Raw genomic sequence first — 23820 nt, forward strand, 5'->3', positions numbered from 1 at the left:
ATGGAACCGCAGCAGGGTGCCACTTTAAGAGTGGGGGGAGGGTGCACTTACCTCTCCCGCCACTTTTCCCCCACCGGGATCAGTTTTTTTAAAAGCCCATCGGGGCGGCAGCATAACTTTGCCTCCTGCCCTTGTCTTCCAGATATGACTGGAAGTTGCCAATGTGCTGTGTGCGCCAGCACAGGTGCACACACGTCATGCACGCACGCCCATGCCAGCGCACACAGGCGCATCAGCAATTTCCAGTCATATTCAGAAGACGAGGGCAATGGGGCAGCAGGCAACGATATGCTGCCACTTCGATGGACTTTTAAAAAACTGACACCAATGGGGGTAAAGCAGCGGGATGGCACCCTCCCTCGACTCTTAAAGAGAGACCCCTGCCACCTTTGAACCGGTGGAACTACCGGTTCTTCAGAATGGTTCAGAGACCTATAAAGGGCCTCCTAACCTGTTCTGTGCACATCCCTAGCTGCAGGCGGGCCGCAGGTGAGCCGTCACTCGTCTGGGTGGGCGATGAGCCCGCCCCGGAAATGGTAAACAATTGTCTGTGGGGAGGGTTGGACCAACCTGCTTTCCCTGCAGAGAGCTCTTCTCTGTGATCTTGAGAAGAGCTCCAGTATATGACAGTGAGACTGTTCTCACGCGCAGGCAAAACCAGGCTAATTAAGCCAAGCCAGGTCTTGCCTGTGCGTGAGAACTGTCGGGATCATGCCTGATGTTGGCAGTGCCTTGGTGGCAAACTCGCCAAGCCAACCACCCTCTTAAACAGGGTTAAGATAGTCAGAGTTCTCTTAAACGGGGTTAAGAGAATCAGAGTTCTCTGACTGTCAAGTGCGCGATCGAGTGCAAGCAGCCATTGGCTGGCAGATAATTGTCAAGTGCAAGCAGCCATGGCTGGCAGATGATCAAAAAAACTCTCCCAACCTCATTGCAGTGAGTGGCTATGGAGGTGGGTTTGCCATCAAGGCATTGCTGGGATCAGGCCTGATCCCAGCGGTACACATGCGCAGGCAAAACTGGGCTGGGCTTCCTTAGCCTGATTTTTCCTGCACGTGTGAATAGCCTCAATATTTAACAAGATTTGATAGCTGACATGCAGTAGATTTGATAGCTGACATGCAGTACTGACATGCAGTAGATGTCAGTATTTGACAGTGCCATTCATGCAGTATCATTTGATTCTATCTGATAGCTGACATGCAATAGCAATCTCTTTGACAATATCTGACAATGGATCTGCAACAGAATGTTAGTAAACTTTATATTGAGTAAATATGTTAAGAAATTTTATATGAACTGAATTTATTCATTTAACCAGTCACAATGGTCAAAATTTGAAATCAAAATCAAAATGTGAAAATTCACAATTTTGCCAAATTCCTTTTATGCTCTAATAAATGTGTTAAAGAGCAGATTTTCAAAATGTGATAATTCATAGTTTGGCCAGATTTCTTTTAAGCTCTAATATATGTGTTAAAGAGCAGACTCACTGGTTAAGTCTGGAAAATTAACTGAAGTGGTGGCTGTGCAGAGATCACGATCTTTGCCTTTTGTTCTCTAAAGAGATCGGCCATAATCCAGTAAGAAACACTTAAAACCCCTGAAATCAATTAGCTTAAGTGTGCTTAAAATTGTATTGGATTGTGGCCAGTATCTTTTTAAAAAATGTAACTTGATGCCGTGGATGAAAATAGGGATTTAAAATGATCCACATTTTGCAACTGTTTAAAAACATTTATATATATATATATATATATATATATAAATAAAAATAAAAATAAAAATAAAAATAATAAATATATGTTTCCTAGTGAAAATTCGTTGCATATATATGAACATACAAGACTAGGATAGCTGAATGCAATTTTTCTTGCATGTAATTGAGTTTCCTTAAGGGAACTCTATGCTGTGAAAAACAGACAGACGGTTTATTTGTCCTAGTTTTTAATTTCGTTCGGTTAGGGTCAATCCTAAAAGACCATGACAAACAGAGGATTAGCAGAGGATTTCCCTTGGCGCACAGTCACATTAAATTACTCTCCCCCCACATAGGTATTTTTCCAATTGCTCTACAAACATATTTTCCTTATAAGCCTTGATTTTTGTATTCTGTCAGACTACCTGTCAGACAGTTTGAAGACTTGCTCCTTCTCCTTCTCTGGTGGGTTCACCCACTGGCCTTACCTAGGAGGCTGTGGCAGAACCTTCCGGTGCTGGTGAGGCGAGAGTTGGCAGCAGCTTGGGCATTGGAGATGCAATGGAGTGGCTGGGTCTGGTCAAGGTATCGAAGGCTGGTGGTGGCACGGGCAGCTGGGGGCCCCCAGTTGAGGGGAGGCCTGGCAATGGGCTGCAGGGCAGGGAGGTAGAGCCCAAGATGCACCACACTAATGTCAGCAGTACGCCTCGTAGGAAAGGAAAGGAAGGGGAAGAACAGGAGATGGGCTGTGCACAGGTGAATTGTATGGGAGCACTACAAGGGCAATTAAAAAGGCCAGGGACCAAATCAAGGGGGGCTGGGGGTGTGAGTCATGTGAGAGGACATATAAAATGGAGATGGCCAGTGATGAAGAGGAGGGAAGGAGACTGTGTCATAGACCTCTGGTGAGAGGCTGTCACAGAGACTGCAAACCCTTAAGGAAGAGGACCTGGGTGACAAAGAACTCTTTCCCCTGTAGTCTGAGGCTTGATCTTAAGTGCCTGTCCTGTGGCCAGGGTGCCAGGGACCCATCTGGACACTCTCTCTGTAAAAGAAACAATTATGAATTCAATCAGAACTTTCATCCTAGGAACTATGACTAATTATACTGCTGGCAAAAAATAACTGAACAGTGTTTAGAAATCTGAAGTAATGCATGTTATTATTGATTTTGCTATTGATTGGTTGCATTCTTTTAGTGAGAATGCATTCAAATTCTCATTTTGCTTACAGAGTTCTTCTATTTTATAGGCCAGGGTCTGAGGTTGGAATTTCTCTGTTGTGCTCCCTCTCAGGGACTGTTCGCACAGCAAGTCTGTGAATGAGTCTCTACTTATTTTAAAGGCCCCAAATGCCTCTGTCAGCTATTGGTTCTGATCAGTGCTACAGGCACCTGTGGGGAGAGCCTTTCTAATTCTCTCTGCTGTCAGAAGAAACCAGGCACTATTGGAGGATGGGAAGGCAAGTGGCAGTACTGGCCCTGGAAGTATTGTAAGGTGGCTCTCTGTGGATCCCTACTGTATCACAGCTTTCACAACCGATCTGTGTTACAGGCACCCAGAAGCTTCTAAAAGAAGTTGAAGGGCTCAGACACTGTTGTGTGAATTGGCTCTGCTTCTCAGTTGCGGCAGGCAATGTGGGATTAAGTTACATAGTGCGGACGAAAAATCCTGTGAATTTCAGATTTTATTTTTTTCTTAAAGCTCCTCCCACCACTTTTGTAAGAAGCACTAAGAGGGGAGGGTTGGTGCTCAGCACCCATCTTGCTTCAGACAGTGGGAGTTTGTTTGTTTTTACATTTATATCCTGCTCTTCTCTTCATTTTCCTCATCTGTTGGTGGGGCAGGGCCTTAAAAGAGGAGTGGATATCAAGTTCCCAGTTTGCTAAGACCTCACCACTGCCTCTCTTATGTGATTTATCACAAGAATCTTCCTAGATATTTTTATTTGTCAGTCACATAGACTTCAGACTGGCTTAATGATGCCATGGTCTGACAAGATTAGGGGTGTGCACGAACCGTGGTTCGAGCACCGGCTCAGCACCAGGGGAGGGGAGTGGGGAGCGGGAGCTTTAAGAAAGAGGAGAGCAGGTCCTTACCTGTTCTCCGCTGCCATATGCAGCTTCCTACTGGGGCAGCACTCAGCCCACGTACCTCTGCATGGCACTAGCACACACAGCGTCCACGCATGTGCCATTTGCATGGTCAGCAGCCCCATGCTGACCATGCAAATGGTACCTGTGCATGCGTGAATGACATGTGTGTGCTCGTGCCATGTGGGGGTACTGGAGCTGAGTGCTGCCCCAGTAGGAAGCTGCATGCAGGAAGCTGCATGGGGTGGCGGAGAGCAGGTAAGGACCTGCTCTCCTCTTTTTTAAAGCTCCCACTTCCCTTCGCACGGCACCGAACCGGTGCTCGAACCGCAGTTCATACACATCCCTAGACAAGGTTCCAGTTACATACAATGCAGTACTGTACATGGCAGATTGATAGCATCTGTTATTATAACTAAGGCAGAAGCATATCTATAGCCTCTCCTATGCACTATACTATACTAGCATTTGTTGCAATGGTAACTACAATTGGCATATGCAGAACATTGCACTTGGACTTCATGTAAATTGCTGAAGAGGAGAAAATAAAAAACTTCACAGTATTAAGTTTCTTGGGTTGATTTCCCCCTCTCCTCCAAATTAGAGCAAAGTCAATAATTTCCATGTCAGATATGCCGCCAGAGCAAATTTAATTTTTTTCTATGCCATCTTATTTGATGATAACTCTTAGTTATTAAAGCTAATTTAATACATTGGACTACCAACTCTAAAACAACTTAGTCTGATTATTCTATGAGGCCAAAATAGTGAATCATCTTTTTTGTGTTCATTGAAGAACCTTCCTTTATGGTTGGTAGGAAGTGTTTTAATATATAGTACTTGGTTATTAATTCTGGATTCTCCTGCAGGCTGGTGTAGGCTGTTGGGAGTCTGGAAGTGTCCCATGTGCTCCTGAATCTTTGTCCTCTCCTTATTGGGCACATCTGCTCCTCTGCCTCTTCCCTCTTCTTCTCTTGTGCTCAAATTCCATCCTCCATTCCATTAGTTTCCTTCATAACTAGCCATGGAGTCCTTTCTCACGATTTGTGAGAAAGGGCTTGAAGGTAGGGATGTGCAAAAAATTTCGGGCACAGAACGATCTGTGCCCGAAACGAACAATTTCGGGTGATTCGGGGCCGAACCGAATCACCCCCGATGTCCCCCGAATTTTTTCGGGCACGAGCCGAATCACACGAATTTCGGGCACAAAAAATTCGGGTGATTCGGTTCATGGTTGATTTTTGGCGATTTTTTAAAGTTTTAGTGACTTTGGGGCAGTTCGGGGGCATAGCATGGGATTTGGGCAAAAGGAGTGGGGTGGGGTGGTAGTGCCTAATGGGTGCAGGCTACCACCCCAATTTCAGGGGGATTGGGCAAAGGGCTGATTTTTGGTAAATTTCTGAAAATTTCATGTCTTTGGGGCAGATTGGGGCATATTGGGGCAGAAAGTGGGGGCTGGGGCAGAATAGTGGGGTGGGGTGGTAGTGCCTAATGGGTGCAGGCTACCACCCCAATTTCAGGGGGTTTGGACAAAGGGGTGATTTTTTGAGAATTTTTGAAGTTTTGGTGACTTTGGGGCAGTTTGGGGGCAGAAAGTGGATCTGCCCCAAAATAGTGAGGTGGGGTGGTAGTGCCTAATGGGTGGAGGCTACCACACCAATTTCAGGGGGATTGGGCAGAGGGCTGATTTTTTGAGAATTTTTGAAGTTTGGGTGTCTTTGGGGCAGATTGGGGGCAGAAAGTGGATCTGCCCCAAAGGAGTGGGGTGGGCTGGTAGATAGTGCCTGATGGCTGGAGGCTACCACCCATCCCCAATTTAAGAGTGATTGGGCAGAGGGGTGAATTATGGTGAATTTATTTGTATGAGGTTTGTCTTCATAAGGTGAAGTGTGCTAAATTGATTACTTCCTCATATTATTCATAGTAAAGGAAAGTATGAAAAAGTGAAAGTGGGGTCATGAGAGTTGTTTAATTGAAAAAAATCTCATTTGCTATGATAGAATGAGAATTCACACCTCAGAAAAAACTTCTGAGGTGTGAATTCTCATTCTATCATAGCAAATGAGATTTTTTTTTCAATTAAACAACTCTCATGACCCCACTTTCACTTTTTCACACTTTCCTTTACTATGAATAATATGAGGAAGTAATCAATTTAGCACACTTCACCTTATGAAGACAAACCTCATACAAATAAATTCACCATAATTCACCCCTCTGCCCAATCACTCTTAAATTGGGGATGGGTGGTAGCCTCCAGCCATCAGGCACTATCTACCAGCCCACCCCACTCCTTTGGGGCAGATCCACTTTCTGCCCCCAATCTGCCCCAAAGACACCCAAATTTCAAAAATTCTCAAAAAATCAGCCCTCTGCCCAATCCCCCTGAAATTGGTGTGGTAGCCTCCACCCATTAGGCACTACCACCCCACCCCACTATTTTGGGGCAGATCCACTTTCTGCCCCCAAACTGCCCCAAAGTCACCAAAACTTCAAAAATTCTCAAAAAATCACCCCTTTGTCCAAACCCCCTGAAATTGGGGTGGTAGCCTGAACCCATTAGGCACTACCACCCCACCCCACTATTCTGCCCCATCCCCCACTTTCTGCCCCAATATGCCCCAATCTGCCCCAAAGACATGAAATTTTCAGAAATTTACCAAAAATCAGCCCTTTGCCCAATCCCCCTGAAATTGGGGTGGTAGCCTGCACCCATTAGGCACTACAACCCCACCCCACTCCTTTTGCCCAATCCCATGCTATGCCCCCGAACTGCCCCAAAGTCACTAAAACTTTAAAAATTCACAAAAAATCAGGACTTTGCCCAATCCCCCTGAAATTTGGGTGGTAGACTCTACCCATTGGGCACTACCACCCCACCCCAAAATTTTGCCCCTGGGACCCTTTTTACCCCCCCGAATCGATTCGGATTCGGATTAAATCCGAATCCGAACCGAATCAAGGGTGATTCGGGTGACCCAGATTCGGGCACAAAACAGAACGGGGGTGATTCGGCTCGGGTCCGAGCTGAATCACCCGAAAATCCGAATTGCACACCCCTACTTGAAGGGGCAGGAAAGGAAGCCTCAAAAAGCTTAACCTCCCTGGCAGACAATCCTCGCTGTTGTTCTTGGTGTGGAAATCACAAGCATGGACATTCCGCTGCCTCTTTGTGCGGCACGGAGGGTCATAGGCATCACCTGGGCACCCCCATTATGGGGATTCCCCCAGTGCTGGCCGGTAGCACTGCTGCCAGGGTGGGCAGATGATTAACAAAACAGGGCTAAGGGAGTGCTAGCTCCCTTAACCCCATTTAAGAGGGTGGTTGGCTTGGCGGGCTTGCCACTGAGGCATCTCCAGGATTGGGTGCAATCCTGGCGGTTCTCATGTGCGGGTTTTGCCCAGTTTTGCTTGAGCGTGAGAACAGCCTCATGGTGTAGCATTATGTCTGCACTGAGGTTAACTCTAACCACTGATAGCCCTAAACCACAGTTTTTAATCCCACACAAGCATGGTTACAAACAGTAATTTAGAGTACAGGCACCCCAGTTAGTTCTGGCAATAAAAGCGACAACTTTCAAGTGGCGGTTCTGTTCTAACAATTTAGCTAGACTTCATTAGGAATTGGCTGTTTCCATTGAAGCTATTGGTAATATTTAAGCAATATCCTTAAACCTTTCCTCAAATTGCTATAGATCTTCTTTGCAGTGGAAGAGAGGAAATGGAGAAACTGTATGTATTAAACATTCAGCCAAAACAACTTACTGGAAATGTTTCATTTAGCTGCTCATTTAGGATAATTATGAAAAAACATTAAACCAATACTTTTGCGGTTGCTTTCCTTCTATTTATAAGGGATTCTTTGAGAAATCACGATGGTAATGTTAACAGTGAAATGCTTATTGCTGGCATAATGTTTAAAATTATATGGTGGTGTTTTTGTGGCAAAGGGTTGTATCCTTCCACAAATAGGAGGCACTTCTGTTCATGCAAAGAGGGTTTGGTTTCTGTGAATCCCTCTTTCCCTTAGCCCCTGGTCTGATGTCTTCAGAAAATCTCCACCTCAGCATTGGGGAGACCTCCAGAACAGGATGGTGTGTGCCACAGGGGACTGCAGAGGGACGGGGGATTGACAAAAATCACCTCAGCTTCTGTAAACAAAAATGCCTTCTGATTATGGAAGAAGCAGTTTGGATGAATACTGGACCAAAAAGTATTCAAGAAATATACTGATGAATATTTTTGGGCCTTTGGAGGCATTTGGGGGAGTATGAAGCTTGGCAAATTTCATGGGGTGATGCACAAATGTTCAATATTTTTTTCAGGATGGGGGGGAGGCAGAGGCGTAACTAGGGAAAACGGCGCCCGGGGCAAGCACTGAAATTGCGCCCCCCCGCCGCGCCCCCCCGCCGCCCCCCCCAACATACATCTGACTGACACATATGTGTTTTTTTCTCACAACAACCCTGTGAAGTTGGCCTGTATCTCAGACATCAGAATTATGATGCAATAATGATACATACTACATTATACTTAGGTTTTTGCTCACAACAACCCTGTGGAGTTGGCCTGTATCTCAAACATCAGAATTATGATGCAATGATGATACATACTACATTATACTTAGGTTTTTCCTCACAACAACCCTGTGAAGTTGGCCTGTATCTCAAACATCAGAATTATGATGCAATGATGATACATACTACATTAGGTTTTTCCTCACAACCCTGTGGAGTTGGCTTGTATCTCAAACATCAGAATTATGATGCAATGATGATGATTATGATTATGATGCCCCTCCCTCACGCCCTGGTTCTGTTCCTGACTTTCCCTTGTGAGTGACTGTATTTTAACAAACCAAAAACCAAGGACTCCAGAGTAATTCGAGGGACTAGGGTGATAGTGCTAAAGACTCCTTATTCATGCCATCCTTTTTAATCCACTTTTTGCCACTTTTTGAGCCACTTTTTGGCGCCCCCCCCCACGTGACCCGCCGGGGTGGCACCCGGGGCACGTGCCCCCCCACCCCCCTTATAGTTACGCCCCTGGGGGGAGGGGATTACCAGATTGGTTGTGTATTTCCTTTCCTTTCTGGCTCAGAGCAGTGAGATAATGCTTGAAGTGTTGCTGCTTTTCTTGGAGTTTCCCCCCAGAATGCACCAGGGAATGACCTCATAGTTTCAAGCACTACCATCATTGACACTCAGAGGCCCATCATTTGTTTTAAAAGAAACACAACACAAGCAGATGCCACCAGTCTGGTAAGCCCCTGAACTCCACAAAATCTATCAAAAATCTTGTGGCTTTCCTCTACAAAACTGATGAAACACCCCCTCATTTTGTGACGTGCAAAAAGGATAATGAAAACATGGAGAGGTTCCAACCAGCATTCATTGGGATATAACCCATGATCTCTGGCATCAAATTGCTCTTGATCTCATGTATAACTTGTGCTAATTTTTTTTGTAATTAGTAATGCCCGATTGCACTTGAATTCAGCTGACAGCTCGATTGAGCCTGCAAGCTCCTCTGTAAAGATTCAAATGAATAGATTATAGCAGACTTCAATGTACAGATCACACTAATGACAACATTCTAATATAAATGAAGTAATGCCTTAAAGTAATAAGGATTATTTACAAATATGTGACAGTCATCTCTCCTGAGCATGATTCCACTAGGGGAGGAGCGCTGGTCTTGAGGTAGCAAGCATGAATTGCCCCCTTTGCTAAGCAGGGTCTGCCCTGTTTGCATTTGAATAGGAGACTACCTGTGTGACTGTAAGATATTCCTCCTAGGGGATGGGGCCGCTCTGGGAAGAGCATCTTCATGCTTGCATGCAGAAGGTTCCAAGTTTTGTCCCTGACATCTCCAAGATACGGCTGAGAGAGACTGCTGCCTGCAACCTTGGAGAAGCCACTGCCAGTCTTGGTAGGCAATACTGAGCTAGATGGACCAATGGTCTGACTCGGTATAATGCCGTTTACTCTGTTCCTATAGTCCTCTTCCGCAAATTTCAAGGGTTTCAGCACACGAAGGCTGCAATCCTATGCACACCTAGTTAACAGTAAGTGCCACTGAATTCAGTAGAACTCAGTACAGAGTATACTCATATTGTTTTACGTTAAAGGCAATGGCCAACATCCTAACAATGTGCTTGTTCAACAAAGTTGTGCTAGTACAAGAAGATTGCACAGCTGAGCTAAATCATGGGGATTTCAGAATTGTACTATGGTACAAGGGTTCCTTCCAAAACATATGAGGCATGCCACAGGTTGTGCACTTTGTTGTGCAAGCACAGGTGTGTTTGAACCAGAGGTGCTCATATCCCTGGACTTCAGAGCCAAAGTCCAGGGTCTCCTCAGCCCCTGGGGCCCCCAATTCCTCTTTAGTCTGCTCTGGGTGGTGTGGTCGCCTGGTGGAGCATGATGATGCTTAATTTGCAGGGGCAGGGGGCGGGGTCCAAAGGCCTTTAGGTCCATGCACCAAAATTGCCTAGGTGCACCTCTGGTTTGAATTAGTGTAACACTAGTCTGGAAATGAATGCATGGTCCAGACTTAGCACTGGAGCATGCATTCACCTCACTTAGAGCTGCAGCTAGGTTAGTTTGGACCCTGGCCCAAATGAGCTTACGGGGGTCCCCTCTGCAAAATAAGTATCCTTTATACACACACACACACACACACACACACACACACACACACACACACACATTTAACCTCAAACCTACAGGTCTGAGCCAGAGACTATTTGGGGGAGGGAGGACTACACAACCCCAAAGGATCTATGCATCTTATTGATCATTTACCACAAACCCACAGATCTGGGCCAGAGTACATTTGCAAAAATGTACCCAGAATGAGTACCCAGAATGTTGGGGGCAATATGCTAAATCATTGTAAACCGCTTAGAGAGCTCCGGCTATAAAGCAGCATATAAATGTAAGTGCTATTGCTATTGCTATTGCTATTGCTAAAAACAAAACAGAACAGAACAAAACAGAACAAAAACTAGGCAATCTCCAGTGGATTCACATAGCTTCTTGACCATTGCGTCACAAACTAACTTGCTCCACAGTTCAAACACAAAACCAAAGTAGATATATAGGGCATTCATAACGGACGGGGGAAACCACAACCCCTGCTCCTTACTTCACAGTTCACATGCAGATATTGATTGATTGATTGATTGATGGGTTGATTGTTAAATTTGTATACCATCTTTCATTAAAACAATCCCAGGGCTTTGCACACAAAAATTAAAAACAAGACTATAAAAATGACACAAACCAACTTTTGGATCACAAACCAACTGGAGCATAATGCATTGGTAATAAAAAAAAATTGTTGGTTTATTCAGATGTGACAGTTAGTTCCACTTTAGTACACACACACACACACACACACACACACACACACACACACACACGTCTCTATACCACAAATAGCCAAAAATAGCCCTAGTTTTAGGCATGTGGACAATGAAACCAGGCCTCTAAGCCACAAATAGCTGAAAATTGGGCTATTTTTGGCCTGCAAGCAAAGACCTACCTGTGAATAACATAATCCACAATAGGAGAACCCACGGAAAATGAGTCTCCTGTATTTTCTTTACCCTAACATTTAGAACTGATGACCCTTGCGACTTTTCTAAGTTCACTAAGAGCTGTAACTTGACATAAACATATTAAAATATTATATATATATAAAGCCAGACAGTTCTTTTATAAAACTTATGGCTCCAGATTTTCAGGGGCTGTGAATTTTTATCTGTAATCAAATTTCTTTAAATCATTCTTGGTAGATGTTAAGAGAGAGGTTTCAAGATCAGGAAGGAAAATAACATATAAAATAGGGATGTTCACGAAACCGGCTGGCCCAGTTCAATTTGAGTCTGAACCGGACTTGAACCTGACCAGCCAGTTCAGTCCAGCACCCTGTTGAACCCTCCGTTCAGCTCGGGGGTGTTCGCAAACTTTTTTTGGTGTAAAAAATTATTTTTTGTAACCTTACTCCCTTCTGGGGAGTTGCTGGAGGCGGCCGGGGGGGGCTCTATGGAGGTTCCCCCTCCCTCCACCAGCTTTCCTTATGCCCCCCCTTCGGCAGTTTTGGCCGCTTTTCGGCTGGTTTTCAGCCTTCTGTGCTCGGCGCGGTGGCCATTTTGGAGACCGTGCACTTGCGCAATTGGCCTCTGTGTGGCCATTCCAGTGAGAATAGGTCTGTCTTAAAGGATCCACCTTTTCTTGGCACAGCTTGGTGATGTCAGATAGTTGCCAGTGCAGTGCCCAAGAATAGGGATGTGCACGGAACCACAGAAACGTGGTCCAGCACTGAGGGGGCTGTCTCTTTAAGCTGGGGGGTAGTACTTCCCCCCCCGCCGATCTTCCCCCTCTGGCGCTGGTGCTTTTAAAAATCTTCTTGGGGCGGCAGAGTTCCTACCTGCCGCCCCTGCCCCCATCGTTGTCCTTCTGAGCTTGAAATGAAGAAGAGCTAGTGGCGCGCATGTGCCCTTCGCGGCGCGCGCGCTCGTCTCCCAAAATTTTCTATTTTGGGCCCCATAAATAATGTATGGAGTCATGAAATGTCTGGCACTTGTAATATTGGTTATTGTTGTCAGTTTATGGAAGAAGCTGATCAAAGCTTGACACTAAAAATTCATTTCTCTTTGCAAATGGAATGTTGGAATCTACAGAAGAAAGGAAGACAAAAGAGAAAGAAACAACGGAAAATGTTTGATCTCTGTCTGTATGCTTAAAACCCCATAGCAGAAATGATCATATTAAACTTTTGCTTAATTAATTCTGCCAGCAGGCTTTCATTAAAGTTATTGAAATCTGGTGCACAATGGCCAATATTTCATAACTCCACAGACCAAGATTTAGTCTTTCCCTCCTTCCTTTGTCCTGGAAGTCACCATCACACTGCAGATACAAAGTTAAAGAAATAGGTTAACGACTTTAATAGATATACTGTCATTTCCCCCCCAAGCAGAGCTATAGCTTGGCTTTTGTGTTGAAGACTAAGCTCTTGCAAGACTCTCACGGCCTCTCTTCTAGGAAGATTAATTGGGTGTACCATCTTGGAATGGCTACAACACAGAATTCTTTTTGAAAAGTATTTCAATACAAAAATAAAATAGAATTAAGTATTCTAAATCCACAAAAAGGCAATTGTTTTACAGTTTGAGAGTGGAACATTATGTAACAATGAGCTGCTTCTGAAATTGTTTTGCTATTGAATAGGGACAGTTGCTCTCCCCTACTAAATATAAGAGAATCACCAGTTTTTGTCCAGTTAGGAGGGATAGGGATGACTAAGCTCTGTTCTATTTCTGCATACTATGTGAACCTGAGCTCAATGGAGCTTTATAAAAGTATCATTTTCTCCCCCCCTCCCCACTCCCCATCTATAAGCCACATAGATGCTTATAAAATCCCTAATATTCGTGGGGAGGAAAACTGTCTTGGGCATAGTTTCCCTCCCTCATCTTTGCATTGCTGATGTTCACTTCTACTGACGTGATGCTGAAAACAGTTCACAGGAAGAGGGAACCCAATAAATGTGTGAGATGTGGTCTGCCAAGAAGAGGGCAGGCAGCTGTATACAAACCACCGGTACTAGGATCATGAAGAAACCAGATGATTTGCCAGTGCTTTAGAGGGCTTTTTGTGCTGCCCATGTCATGGTAATTTCTGGAACAGTTGCAAATGAGGGAGAACACAAAAGTGTTCACTTGTGAGTTAATATTTACTCTGTTAAGACAACATAGAAGAAAGAGAGCGTTGGAGTTGTTGAACAGGCTTATAAAACTGAAGTGTCAGATGCAGTAAAGAAACTGTAATGGACTCACAAACATCTGCTGTTGGTATTTCTGAATGGCATTTAACCACGCATGCAAGAGAAGCGAAATGAAAGACAAATAGCAAATCCCTGCACTGACAGAAGAATTAACTCTCTACTAGCTGACCTGGCGCAGGGCATCTGCGCCTCTAGTTCTCCCTGTCTTCCCCACTTCCCTTCAACTGTTCTGCCCCCCTTCAGACCTAGTTCGTTCTCCCCACCGCCCTTCAGCCCCGGCTGCCACTTCTTTTTGGCAGCTGGCCAGCCAGCCCTAGTCGCTGCTTCCTCTCATTGGATGGTGCTTCGGCGGCCACCCTGGTTGCCCCTTCGTCTCGCCGCGTGGCACTTTCCCCAGTGGCTGGCCTGGCCGTTGCTTGCTCTTGTCGCCAGGAGGCTGCCCTGGCTGCTGCTTCCTCTTGCCACCCAGCGCTTTCCCTGGCTGCTGACCTGGCCACCACTTCCTCTCGCTGCCCGGTGGTGGTCAGCCTGGCTGCTGCTTCCTCTCGCCTCCCGGTGCTTTCTCCCAGCAGCTGGCACCGCCACTTCCTTTCACTGGCCAACAGCCACTCACCTTCCTCTCCCCCTCCCCTCGCTCACAAAATCTCATGAGAAATGCCATGCATGGGATTAGCCACAAGTATGTCTTAGTGAATTAAATATATAGATGGATCTTTACACATTCCTGTTCTCTTCATGTACATTTTAAAAAAAATATTACTGTACTATTATTCTTTCTTTTTCTTTACCTGACCTATTCCTGGCAAGTTTTTCAACTGCCTTGTTTGTAGATTCTGTGGAGGAAATAATAGGGCATGATCTAGACAAAGTTTCAGAGCTTGGTCCCATTACTGAGCTTGGTCCCATTACTTTCATTGAGAGAATCTTTCACAATTAATTCAGTGGATCTAAAAGTGATAAACTTTGCCTGGATTATGCCTATTGTCTTTTTGGACATGGTCCAGCCAAAAGTCAGCAAATTCAGGCCCTATAGGGGAGATGGGGAAATTAATAGCTTAAGCTCCATCAGACTTGTCCCATCAAAATCAATGGGACTTAACAGTGCTTAACTTGAACTGGATGGTTAATCACTAATGAACAAGCTTTCTCTTAATTTCCTTATTGGGTGGATGAAAATCCTCTCTCTGTTGATGTCTGGTATAAACTTTTATTTCCTTTAAAGTACTCATTGTGTTTAGTTTAGCAGTAAAACTAAGGAAGGCTCTTTTCCAGTAATCATCAATTTCAGAAGAGTCTTCTCCACTGAAGAGTTATTTTCAGAGCTTGCATGCAGAGAATTGATTGCTTGAAATCTGTTTTAACTTGCTATATATTAAATTACTGTTGTAATGATTGCTTCTTTTGTACACTGCAATTTCAGGAAAAAACAATAAACTAGAAGAGCACTTAGTCCTATGCTTATGGAAATAAGACTCCTGAATGCTGTACAAAAGACACATACTTCAGTGGCAGATATGAACAGTGGCAGAGCCAGACCGTGAGCGGCCCGTTCCCGGCTGCAGCAGTGGCCCCGCTCAACCCACCCCCTGTGTCAGACATCAGATGCGGAGGGTGTGGTCTGGCCCCCGAATGGGGCTGTGCGGCCCCGTTTGGGAGTTAGAGCCAGGCCGGCGCTACGTTTGCAGCATGGCCAGGAGTGGCTCTTCCCTCTTCCCTTAAAGGCAGGGGAGAGTCGCTTGTAGCTGTGCTGCGAATGCAGCATTGGCCGTCCAACTCCCTAATGGGGCCGCACAGTCCCATTTGGGAGCTAGATTGGGGCTGGGGCTGCGTACGCAGCATGGCCAGGAGCGGCTCTAAAGGCAGGGAAGAGCCACTCCTGGCCACGCCGCAAACACAGCGCCAGCCATTTAACTCTCGAACAGGGCCGCGTGGCCCTGCTCGTGAGCTTAACCAGCACCCCCGTGTCTGACATCAGATGTGGGTGGGGGGCCTGTTGAGGCCATGAGGTGCGGCCCCTGAGGGGCGGCTGCCTGGGTTCTTTGAACCCGTTCGCCCAATGGCGGCTCCATTCCTGGATATGAAGGTCCCATGTCTGGGGGTGAAACAAATCAACAAAAAGGGAGTAGAATTTGAAGTAAAAAGACCTGCCCTGGGGAGATGGTCCTGTGCTTATGAGAGTGTGTGTAAATGGTGTCTGAATTAGTGAACCCTATTAAGACATGATGTTACAGATGCGTAAAGTTGTCTGTACACATGTAAACATATTTGTTTGAATGACTGTACATGAGTTTGTTTAAAAGCGAAACTGGGTACAGGCCTGCTCAGATGCAGGGTAAGACACATAGTGAACTACCGTATGTGCATTGAATATAATGTCTGAATAACTGTACAGTGGCATAGCAAACTTGGAGTGGACCCGGGACAAAAAGTGAAGTTGGGCCCCTCTTTCTCCTCCTCCTCTACCTTGAAGAGCTCAAGGGGGAGAGCAAAGAGCAAGCTGTCACCCAGCCGGTGGGCCCTCCTTCAGGGGCCCAGGGACACTTGTCCCCCGCTTTGTTCAATTATAGCTATCCCCCCGTAACTGTACATTCATTCAGATCTGTACATTCATAAACTATACATAGATTGTTCATGTGTTGAATATGAATAGAGCTCATGGGTAAAGGCCAGGTAACCATCTACAAATGTTAAGAGACTGTATCCAAAGCCCATTGTAACAATATCCTTGTTCAGACAACATAACTGATTGGACTCAGGTGAGGGAAATGGGCATACTTATTTTGTTGGCTATGTTAACATGATCAGTGATGAATACTGGGTTTAATTAATGCACCAGTTAAACCATTGGAGGTATTCTCATTAGCCTTGTTCAGACCTTCAAAAGAGGGTAGGCTCAAAGAGTGGAGAGAGTGGGACCACACCTGGTGGACACTATGCACGTTTAGCATAACTTCTGAACATAGACTATGTGCATAGAAACTGTAAATGTGAAACATAGTCTCAGTCTGCATGATCGGAAATCCTGAAAATAGCAGGTCTTCAACTGCATGTACATCCCTCCAATGATTTAAGTGGCATTTTAATTAAAGAATAATTAATTATTTTATTTATGCATTTATTTATTCAATTTCTATACTGCCTAATATAGAAATCTCTAGGTGATATACAGATTAAAACATAATATAAAACATAAAACATTTAAAATTCATAAAAACAGATAAAAACACAATAGATAAAAACACATTACAATTTAAAATTTAAATTTCAGTTAAAAGCCTGGGAAAACAGGTATGTCTTCAGGGTCCTCCAAAAAGCAAACAGAGAAGGAGATGCTCTTATTTCAGCAGGGAGTGTGTTCCAAAGCCCTGGGGCAGCCACAGAGAAGGCCTGGTCCTGAGCTGCCACCAGACGAGTCGACGGCAACTGTAACTGGACCTCTCCAGATGATCCAGAGTACCCTGGACCTAAGCAGTTAAGGGCTTTATAGGTCTTGTCACTGTGATTTTGTCACTGATCACATGAATATTGTTAGCCGCCCAGAGATGTATGTTTGGGCGGGATATAAATTTAATAAATAAATATAAATATAAATATAGACTTATTTGACATGAGTAAGTTATGGAAGCGTCAACTAAACCAAGACCCATCACTACCTATATGTTCTTTATATGGCACCTTTAGCCTTTGTTTCAGAGAGCTCCAATTCTTGTGCATGAAGAATATAGTTTACTAACATTATGTTTGGGGCTCGATATTCTGGTGAATCATTGTGTTACCCAAAATTGAGTCTTCTGATCAGTTGATACCTGAATTAATATAAACATTGTTGCAATACAGTTCATTTTGAGTTCTAAAATTATTAAAGCTGAAATATAGTGTGTTTTTGTCACTTTCTGCTTTGGCAACCTTTATAGTGTTGTTTTTTAAATTGCCTGTTGTTATTGATCTCTGGAGCACATTCTCGCGCTTGTGCCCAGGTTGTCAGAAATTTCTGGCTCGGTTGCTTAAGCAGCAAGCATCCAGCATCTCCAGGTCCAGCATGTGCATTTAAGGAAACAGATGGTGACTTGATTTACAACCCCACAGCAAGTGACAATATAATGTTTACTAATGACATTTAATAGGCACCCTGAAAATACAGTTAATTGCATGACTGAAGAGTGGGCTTGGTTTGAAAAATCACAAATGAGCCACCGCTGAGAATATATTTTGCAATGATGGGGAACATTTTATCTTGTTTTTCAGCAGATTTAAAAAACATACACTGGACAAATGCACAAGTGATGCACATATCTTGGCTTTACACCAAAGTGCCGGGCTTCAGTGGCAAGACAGATGGCAATTGGTGTTGGCAAGCAGAAGAAGTTGCTGTGCCAGACTCTTATTTGGGAGGTGCTACATTAAGGGGCATTTTCGTAATCTATTGGAGAGCAGTAATTTGGATGCATTCAAGGGCAAGTCTTGGCCACAATGGAAAAGTTGCTTTAAGCAAATGTTTGGCAGTATTCGTATAGGGAATAGCAGTGGTCTCTATTCATCCCAGCATAGCATCACTTCCATGCCTGTTGCTGCTTTGAGACAGGGAACAATTTTCTTATTTTTTCCTCATTCCTTTTCCTATGTAAACCCCACTTTGTGAACCTTTTATTGAAAAGTGATATATAAATAATAACAATAATAACAGCATCATTGCTGCAAGGAACACTATGCATCACTGGTCAAGGTCCTAGCATGTCAAGCACATTATTCATGGCTGGAGTGCACTTCCTTGTTTGTGTGCATGATGCTACTTGAGCTCAAAGCACAACACACTACTTTATAGCCTGTTCACACAGTCATTAACATTAGGATAGGAGGCATTCTACCCTGGTTTGCATTATGTGCACTCACAAGAATCCCTCCAACTCAGGTTGCTCAAAGCAGGGTAGCCAAGATATTTTACCCTGCTCTTAACCAAGGTAGAAGGAGAAGAGAACCCTCCTACCTTGGTTTTCTGGTTGTGTGGATGCACTCACCTTTTCTACCAGCCATCAGGACCAGCAGGCCTGGAAACAATAAAGAACTGTGGCTACACACACACACATGCATGCATGTGGGTTACGTCTGGTCACTTCTGGCCCAAGGAGAGGACAGGGCAGCAGGGAGGTATGCTGCCACCCCACTGAGCCAGTTTTACAGAGAGCGCCGGCGGAGGAAACACAGTGTGTGTGTGTGTGTGTGTGTGTGTGTGTGTGTGTGTAAGTGCACCCTCTCCCATCCTTAAAGTTATCCCCCAGTGTCATGGCTCAGACTTCTGACTCAGACGAGTCAGAGCAGAAGGATTCGCTTGCTAGTGAGGGCTCAGAGGCACAGCAACAGGATTTGGCATGGAGACCAGACTCTGGAGCTGAGGATTCGCAATAGCTGCCAGACATGATTTCTGATGGGGAGGAGCCTGGGATTTCACCTGTCTTGAGAAGACGTCTCAAGAGGCAAGCTCAGTGGGAGTCACGCAGGCACAGGAGATCACAAGAGAGGAAGCCAAAGTGCTGACTCAGGGAAGCCTAATTGGCTGCTGGTTCTCTTGAGCCATATATATTTAGCAGTCTCTCAATTGCTCAGATGCTGTTTGCAACTTTCACTGGCCGCAGACAGTGTGCTATTTGAATTCCAAGCCTTTCGGAGTTCCAGTTTGCCTTGTTTATGCTTTCCTGCTTTGTTCCATTAATTCCTTGTTCTGGTGTCCTTCGCTCGTTTCATTCCTTGCTTTGTGTTTTATTTTCACTTATTACTCAGTTATTGTTAGAACGGGGTACCTAGTTCAGTTCAGGGGACTTAATTCATTTACTGTTTTCATTGTGAGCCTTTTCTTCTCCTTTTTGCAGTTTCACTGCTGCTTTCTGTTATCTCACAGGGGGAGTGCTGAAGGGGGTTGTAAATCCTGTTGGGTTAGCCGAGCTAACAGATTTATGACACCCAGCCTTCGAAATGGCCCCCGCCGGTTCCGTGCACATCCCTACTGCCAAGTGCCTGAGTCTTATTGTTAGCAAACAAGTCCAACACTTGGCAACCCAGGAGACACACAGCAGCAACGTGTTTCCTAAGAACAGGAAATATTCATCCATGCCTCCCTGTTCATAAGAATATCTAAATCCAGTTATCATATCCCTTTGAGTTAACATATGTTGTTCTTCATTTTAATGAGCTTCAAAGCCCTTTCACTATTTGCACTCAGAAGCTCAAATTGTAAAAAAGCTGCATTAATTAAAAATAAGTGGACTAGATTGGTTGACAAATTAAGGTCTTGCACTCAATGAAGTTTTGCTCATTTTGAACATGCTGGCCAATGCACTTGTTAAATTGTTGCTATCTAAAATGCCATGTTGATTGATTGATTGCTAATATAGTAGTTCCACATTACAGTCAATTGTATCACATGTCTATGGATCCAGCCATATTTGATGTAGGTGATCTACAATCATATATATCACTTTAAAAAAAAATTAAAATCCAATTTCTCCAATCAAAACTTTATCTCCAAATTCTTAGCCTTGCTGTGGGGGAAAACCCTGCTAACTGGCCAAAGAGGCACCTTTTAATGTGGTGATTCTCTTTATTTAGCAGGGAGAGAGTAACTGGCTCTATCCACTTTCTGCACAGTACCTCCAGTGACTGCTTTTGGTGTCTATCTTATGTTTATTTTTAGATTGTGAGCCCTTTGGGGACAGGGTTCCATCTCATTTATTTGTTATTTCTCTGTGTAAACTGCCCTGAGCCATTTTTGGAAGGGCAGTATAAAAATAGATAGAAATAAATAAATAAATAAATAAATAAATAAATAACACCACACCAGCCATCTGTATCATGCCTGTCTCCCATCCCCCACACCCCATGGCACTAATAGCAGCCTCATGATGCTGTTTTAGATCAAGGACGAATAAATACTACTACTACTAATAATAATAATAATAATAATAATTAGGGGAAGGGGCTAGCCTCTTCCTTTTCAGTTGTGCTGAAGAGCTGGAACTTCTACAGCTTCTTTCAAATTTATATATACAGTATTTTAAAAGTCAGGAAGTCCAGTTATGGATTTCCGTAACTCACATCTGTTTTGCTCCTGATCAGAATTTGGATTTCTCACCTTAACCTGGAAAAATTCCAGGCTTGCTTGTAAATCAGAAAAATTCAGTGAATTAAAAAGGCATTGCCATTTGGAACTTAGATCTGTGTCCCAAAATGTTTACTTATCTCAGCACAATTCCTGTACTTTTAAACATGCAGGGGGGGGGGGAGAGAAGGAAAACACACACTCAAATATTTGCTCAAGTTGGCTATTTGCGACCTGGCAGCAGAGTTTAGATCAAATTTGGAAAGCTAGAGATTCAATAGGGAGCCAAGAAGCCAGTCAGCATTGAATCATACATATAAGCAGGAGACGAGGTCCAGGTTACTTAGAATCAAATCAAGAGCTAGAATCAAAACAAGAGCTAGAATTAAACAGTGTTGGGACTTGTTGCCAAGTCAGGTGAGCCATTACATCACAAAGCCAGCCTTCTTCCCCTGCAGTTCCTTATAGGAACCAAGATAGCAAATGAAAAAGGAAGAAAAGTTGGGGATTCAGTCAAGAGACTTTCAGATTTGACTTTCCGACTTTCCAGGTAACTGGAAAACCATGGGATTTAAAAACCTTCTCGATACTCGATAGATGTAGCAGACCTTACTTGTTTAATAATACTTTATTGCAGAAAGTACGTTTTCTTATTATGCAGTCATTATTTTTGTATTTGTTATTTTTCTGTATTTAAGTCTATTTTTTCCTAATACAGTGGTCCCTCGACTTACGAACTACTCGACATAAGTATTTTTCGAGTTACAAACGGCAGTTTTAGATCCGGTTTTAGATGCTGTTTTTTCGACTTACAAATTTTTAGATGGGGTTTCCTCGACTTACGAATTTTACATGCGGTTTCCTTGACTTGCCTGCCTGTTTACTGCCTGTTTATTCTTGAAAAGAAATGTTCCTGTGCAGTTTGCAAGCCTTACTGGGGGTCTGGGTCTTTTTTCTAGGCTCCGGAACGCATTAATCCGTTCCCAATGCATTCCTATGGGAAACCACTTTTCGACTTACGAACTTTTCGACTTACAAATGTGCATTCGGAACGGATTAATTTCGTAAGTAGAGGGACCACTGTAGTAGATTTTCTCTTTAACTCTAATGGTTTCTCCACATTTTGGAAAAAGAAAAAGGGTTTTATAGTGTTCATGTTTTTAATAACCAGTATAGTCTTATCTGCTAAATTATCCATACAGTATTACATTCCATGTTCTTAAATAAGTTAAAATTAGTCTAGATTTGAGAAGAACGTATTGCATATTTCCCCCCTCCAAATTTCAGGATTTTTTCCTAACAAAGTGAAAAACCACTAAGGCTATTGTCATGACCAGACCAGCCCGGTTTCAGCTGGTCATGTGCTGCAATGGGAGCCACACACCTCCCAGCGGCAAGCCCACTTAAAGCCCACACTTAAATGAGGTTAGCGGAGTGCATGCTCTGCTAACCCCATTTTTCCTATTGTGTGTCGCCGCGGCATGGCTCCCCACCACAGCGACTCATGAGTAGCCCCCCGACCAGGAGGCTACAACAAGCCTCTTGGCATCGGGCGGCTCCCCACAATGCCACACACACTCGCATGGGGCATTCTGGGATTTCCGGGAGCCAGGAGGCCCCCAAACCTTCTGCCCCAACTGGCTCTGTGATGAAGCCGGTAATCATCTGGGCGATCACTGGCTACCGTAGCCAATGATGTTAATCCAAAGGTTTGCTCCGTGACAGTATTGTGCCTTAGCACTATACAAATTACCTGTCACTGGCTGACCTGATAAGAAAGCGCTAGTGCAATGAGAGAAGCACCGGTGCTTCTGAAACGTTTAATTAACTCAGCTAACCTACAGGCTTAGTGGTGGGGACAAATTCTCTTCCTTGGGAAGTGCTCTGTGACACCTGAAAATATGTCCCTAAGGGTTGCACAGCCCCCAGCGGTCTATTTTAGAGTGACACCGAGGGGAGGTTTCAAAAACTCCTCCACACACATTAGCATTGGTGCAGCCTTAGGTTGGAACTCTTCAGAAGCACTGATCTGACATCAATGCTTCTCCTGTTGCCCTGGTGTTTTGCTAGTCAGAATGTCAGCCTCAGAAGTTGTTGTCACGAGTTGCCAAGCCCAGGCTGGGCTTGGCTGCCCAAGAGAACCACTGGGATCTACATGGATCCTGGAGGTGCCACGGTGGCAAACCCAGCACCAAAGCCCAGCTCTTAGCCTGGGTTAACGGAACAAGCACACCGTTAACCAGGCTCTGGGATTGTGTGTCAGTGCAGGCTGCTTGCAACCCGCGCTGACATAGAGACAAGCGCCTAGAGTGCCAGACTCCTGGAGACATTTCCCATTGTGCCACACTTATTGCATGGTGCATTGTGGAATTCCCCTGGCCTCTGGAACTCTATGCTGGTCGCCACCATAGTGATTGTGTGTACACCAGTGCAGTGTGGCTGGGGCGAGTCTAGACTGTTGGTGGGGAAGTTAGGCTTAACCCTGCCTTCCACCAGCCTGCCCGATCATGTGAAAGTCCCCTCTGTCTATTATAAATTCAAGTGCATTTTAACAAGAGGATATATAGAAAAGGAACCATCATCACAGGCCTTCAGTCAATGGTAATTAATTTGAGAATCTCTTTAGGCTGATTTTCCACTACACCAGAGCAGTGTTCCCTCCATTTTTTTCCATCTGTGCACAGAATGAGTTTTGTTCTGGGCAGCAGTATCAAGGCAGTGTTTGCCCATGTGCATTCAGAATGAGGCCTTTGTGATTCATCCTGAGCAGGATTTGAAATTAACTGAGTGCACATCAAAAAAACTTGTGCATGCACGCACAAGCACACACCTTAGAGGGAACACTGCACCAGAGGCAGTCTGTTGCCATTTGCTTGCCACCAAACTTAGCTGAGAATTGAAGCTGAGAGATCTGCCGCCTTGAAAATCAATGATTTATTAAGTACTGCTTCACCCATGCTTTAAAAGCATTTACCACATTAAAGAAAAGATGGTGGTGAACTATTTTTACTGATAGCAAGTGGCCTCTACCAGATAAATCATAGAGGCATTTATAGATGACAAATTGTGAAAAAAAGACAGCATCGTTTTTTGTTCATGCAACACACACTGTTCTGTTTGAAAACCCCTCTGTTTTTAACC

At 44.4% G+C, this 23820-nt stretch overlaps 1 protein-coding gene and 1 long non-coding RNA gene across 7 annotated transcripts in view; one reads left to right on the plus strand and one right to left on the minus strand.

The window, feature by feature from the left end:
* The window catches only part of PDE1C (phosphodiesterase 1C), a 427197-nt gene that overhangs the window by 269885 nt on the left and 133492 nt on the right, over positions 1 to 23820 (plus strand). The window lies entirely within an intron of this gene.
* LOC128331564 (uncharacterized) overlaps positions 1 to 23820 on the minus strand; it is a 136975-nt gene that overhangs the window by 18945 nt on the left and 94210 nt on the right. The window contains exon 3 of one of the 2 annotated variants that reach the window (XR_008310348.1): positions 1947 to 2744. The exons of the other annotated variant lie outside the window; for it this stretch is intronic. This is a non-coding gene — a long non-coding RNA (uncharacterized LOC128331564). Of the gene's footprint in view, positions 1 to 1946; positions 2745 to 23820 lie in introns of those variants that run through there. 2 annotated transcript variants of the gene reach the window in all.

The sequence above is a fragment of the Hemicordylus capensis genome, chromosome 6 (assembly GCF_027244095.1).
Source record: "Hemicordylus capensis ecotype Gifberg chromosome 6, rHemCap1.1.pri, whole genome shotgun sequence".
In the NCBI taxonomy this organism is placed as follows: domain Eukaryota; kingdom Metazoa; phylum Chordata; class Lepidosauria; order Squamata; family Cordylidae; genus Hemicordylus; species Hemicordylus capensis.